We start from the raw sequence: 4,759 nt of genomic DNA on the forward strand, positions 1-4,759 counted from the left end.
TAGTGTTAATTTTTATGACTAAAATTTAGTCACAAAATATATTAAATTTAGTCACAATAAATTTGATATATTGGTCATCTGAATTTCATTGTACACTTTTAACAACCAAAAAACTATGCTTCAGCAACTAAAATTTAGTCATGAAATATTTGGTGACCAAATATTTTAGTTGGCAATAATAAATAAATAATTATATAAATTAATTATTTGGTGACAAATATTTAGTTTTAAAAACTAATTTATAAAATTTATTTTAATTTTTAATTTGGAGTTTACATTCATTTAAATTATAAGCAAAAACAAATAATTCAAAAGACAAAATACTAGACAACAACTAGACCAAATATAAGAATCAGCAGCAAAACATAGCTGTCACTACAATTTATTTATCGAAATTCCACTCTGCATTGTCTTGTGCTAAAACTATATCATCAATCTTTAAGAGACCCAAGCTCCTAGCAACAATCTTGACACTTTTTGCAGTAATCTCGTGTCATGTTCTTTAGTAAAAATCACTGCACAAAATATGAACGATTAGTCACTATTAATTTCATTCAATCAGTCACTATATATATATATGTATGCTTATCTTTTACTGGTCATCCATAACCCAAACATAGTTTTGAACAAAGCAGATACAAAAGAGACCCTTTTCACTACAATCAAAATTCAGAATTTGTTGTAACGAGTCCTTATGTTAATATGCCCTGCTATGCATAATACTCTCTTAAATGAAGCAACTAAATCCACACAAAACCAGAGTTAAATATATAGATATAGTTACCACTTTCAGTACTTCATTATAAATTTTTTGGAAGCAATTCATCCTTTAATTAATAATAAATAAATAATAGTTTACCTTTGGAGAATAAGAAACAACTTATTCTTCACTTTTTACTTTGTTGCAATCACTGAACCTTCAAAAAATAAATAAATAAAGATTCACATATAGAACAAAGAATCTGAAACAAAATTTATGTCCCACACAAAAATCTTAACAGTAAAACCTTAAAATAGAACAATTATCTCTGTACAAAAACAGAGTTGAATAGAGCTAGCACTTTCAGTATTTGATAATAAATCATTTTTTGAAAATAATTCATCTTTCAGATAATAGTTTACCATTGGAGAATATGCAAGAGACTATTCTTCCCTTTAACTAGTTACAATCATTGAACCTGCAAAAAAAATAAAAGAAAGATACATGCATGAGAGAAAAATTTAGACATTTGTTTATACATAGTACATACAATTTTAATAATATTCTTGTTGTATCTTGTAAGCTCATCTTAGAAAAGATATCCTCTCCAACAGCCAGAGCTATTCACCAGATAATATTCAAGTTTATTTTATTGCCAATAAGAAAAGAAAATCATGATATTGTATTTCTTAAGAAAGATATAATGAACTTACTAATGTGGGTGTTTTCATCTTCATTTAATAAATATTAAGCATTGATGCAATGTCCCCCCACCTTGTATGCAACTTCTAGAAACATGTAAAAAAAATAACAAAGGGGTATCACTCAATTAACGAAATTTGATAATGAGTTCCCATCCACTCAACACTCTGCTCAGAAGGCTACCTTACAAAAAAATTTCAAAACAATAATCTTTTTATTTTACCTTTAATGTTGAAGCATTTTCAACACAGTTGCCACTCCCATAAGCCAAGTGTGCCTGCAATAAAACTGTTGATATTGTTAGTAGCACTTCAGTTCAAATATTTTCATATTCAAATAAAAGGATGCTGCAAATTTAAACAAAATTTTACATAAATAAGAGATCTCTGTTTCATACAATTTTGAGAAAATTAATTGTAAGAAAATATATTTTTTAGGATTACAAAAAGGTGAGAACACATATTTTATTTAATGAAATAAATATCCACTAACTACTCCAGCCTTCAGCATCTGTTCCAAAGACATGTTTTATTTAATGGAATAAATATGAAAGAGCTTGTATTCTCGATCAAAGTAGAGTAAACTGCTCCTAAAAATCAAATAAGGGAATGTGACATATGAAAGGAGTACTGTTGATCAACAAATACATAGTGTGCCAACTTAAGCTCACCAACAGCTCCAACAATGATGATTGAGAGTTGTATCATTATGAAAAAAGAGAAAAACAATTCATAATTTGCTAAGAATTAATTCCTAAGAATCAAATATCAAAAACCAAACAATAAATAAATATAGAAACAAAATGAGAACAAATAAATTGAAATGCGAACTTGTCTGGCAAGATGATCAATATTCAATGGTTCGATAGAAGTAGCGAAGAGGAATTCGTTAATCGATTATAGTTTCCAACCTAATTTCAAAAACCTAATTGCAAATATAGATAGAAATAAAATGAGAACAAAGTAAAATCAAAACTCTGTTACGCAAAGCAACAATGTATATTAAAAAACTGTCTAGATATACATCAATTAAAAGAAAATCAAAAGTGAGCGAGACTAAAAATTTCTATGAAATAGAGCAAATGATTGTTTGAGAAGACAATTTTGTCCAATTGGATGATGATGATCCAAAATTTAATTTCAGTTTAATCTACAAACCCTTAAATTTCAGAATTGCTAGATAATAATTAAACAAATGTAAAAGTGAGAAGGATAGCTTACCTAGCCGGAGTGAAGAATGGAGATCGACTGATGAAGAACGACGCTAGCTAAAAATGAGACAATTAGATTCCGATGCCGATAACCGCCATGGCAGCTAGAACTGAGACCTTTTTTTTTCACGAAATGGGTTCATTTTTGTTAACCGTGAGCTTAATTTTATTGGGCTTTTGAAATCAGAGAGTCCATTTCAATTTAGACATCCGTAACCACGTACATATGTATATAATATAATACTTTTTTAATAAACTTATAAGCATGTATTATGGAAAGGTATATTTGTTGTAGTGATAATTAGTTTAATTTCTTTTAAATATTATATAAATATTTAATTTTCTAAATTCAAATCTGAAAAACATTAAAAAAAAATAAAATAATTATTTGAATGAAGTCTTATTAAAATGAATTAATTTATAAATATATATATATAGAAATAAAATATATATATGCACAGAAATAGCTAACTAATTATTAGACAAATCAAAATGATAAATTTTAAAATAAAAAAGTCTAAAAATAACAATTATCACTTATTAATGTGATAAAATATCTAAACAATATTATATATTAATTCATTATATTATTTTAAATTTAAATTGATTTTTACCAAAAAAAAATATTGTTCAATAGGATCCTTTCAATAAAAAAACAATTAATGAACATATATTTATATAAGTTTGTTAATTAGCTTATTAATGAGCTTATATATTATTTGTTCTTTTATAGCTCACTAGTATTATATTTTTTAGTAGCTAAAATATTTGTAATGACATAATATACATTAAATATAGTAATTTAGTTTTATATTTTATCGTGACTAAATAATTAGTTGGTATATATAAACCATTAATAATAAATGTAAGTATAAATTTTTTAGGATTAATATTTTAGTCATTGAAACTCTTTAATATTTACTGACCAAATATTTTGTCACAAATTGAGAATTTTTAGTGACTAAATAATTTTAGTCACCAACATTTAGTGCTCCCGCCACAATTATTAATTTGGTGCAAAAGTTTCAGTGACTAAGTACAATTTTAGTCACTAAAAATAGCAAACAGTGACTAAAAATTAGTCGTTGATTCTTTTGGTTCCATTTAAATATTATTTTATGACTAAATATGTCTGCGACTAAATATTAGTCGTAAAAGCTAACTATTAGTGACTAAGTTGATTTAGTCACAAAAAATTTAGTCGCTGAAAATCTATTTTCTTGTAGTGTAAACTGATATTTTCATTATTTTAATGCCAAATAATTCAAACCTTACCCTAGTGGAATGCTATAAATAGATAGTGAAGGCTTCAGAAAATTTACACTTAAATTTCTACACTTTCTGAATCAGAAAAACCTGAGCCTCCTCTCTCTTCTCTAGCCGCCACTCTCTCTCTCTATTCTTCCTTGATAATTTCGAACTACCTTAGTGTATGAGTAGTGCCCACACACAGCAAGTGATACCTCAATCATAGTGAGGAAGATCGTGAAGAAAGATCATCAGCAAAGGAGATTCAACATCAAGGATTCAGAGAAAGAGATCCAGGTTCAGATATTGATAATGCTCAGCTACAGAAAGGAATCAAGGGCTAGATATCTGAATGGAAGGAGTCATATTATTCCGCTGCACCCAATGTAAGGTTTCCTAAACTTTATATGTGTTTATTTCATCGATTTAGAAAGTTCATATTTAGGGTGTTAATAAACATACTTGTGAGTAGATCTAAGATCCTGGTAAAATAATTTCCAACAACTGGCCTCAGAGCCATGGTAATTGATTTACTTGCAAGAAATTTGGACTTTAAAACGATTGTTTGTATGTTTTTGGATGGTATCATGTTGTATTGAGTGTTATTTGATGATTGATTGATGTTTGTAAATTTTCGTGAAAAATAATTGTGATTCTGTTTCTGGTATTATTTTTATTGGATAATATGGAAAAAATTAAGCAAGTTAGCCTTTTACAGAACTCAATTTCGATTTTATTTGAATTAGTTATGATTTTTTGAAGATTCGAAAAAATCGGAGCTGTGCTGAAATTTTCCTGCGATCGTGAAAACTGTCCGTACAGTTCACAATTTTTTCGTTTTTCTTCGATTTTTCATGCTTTTTCATGGAATTAACTTCCGATTTTTGGTGTAGTTTTTT

At 27.4% G+C, this 4,759-nt stretch overlaps 1 long non-coding RNA gene across 4 annotated transcripts; it reads right to left on the reverse strand.

The window, feature by feature from the left end:
* Positions 1-220: 220 nt before the first annotated feature.
* LOC115703207 (uncharacterized) lies at positions 221-2,887 on the reverse strand. 4 transcript variants are annotated; one of them, XR_009686842.1, is made up of 6 exons: positions 2,623-2,887; positions 1,626-1,679; positions 1,414-1,488; positions 1,123-1,178; positions 860-917; positions 221-515 (listed from the first exon to the last, which is right to left on the reverse strand). It is a non-coding gene; the product is annotated as an uncharacterized LOC115703207 (long non-coding RNA). The 4 variants fall into 4 exon arrangements; XR_009686844.1 differs by having other exon boundaries at positions 1,626-1,690; XR_009686843.1 differs by lacking the exon at positions 1,414-1,488.
* Positions 2,888-4,759: the final 1,872 nt, after the last annotated feature.

Source organism: Cannabis sativa, chromosome 3 (genome assembly GCF_029168945.1).
Source record: "Cannabis sativa cultivar Pink pepper isolate KNU-18-1 chromosome 3, ASM2916894v1, whole genome shotgun sequence".
Lineage (NCBI taxonomy): Eukaryota > Viridiplantae > Streptophyta > Magnoliopsida > Rosales > Cannabaceae > Cannabis > Cannabis sativa.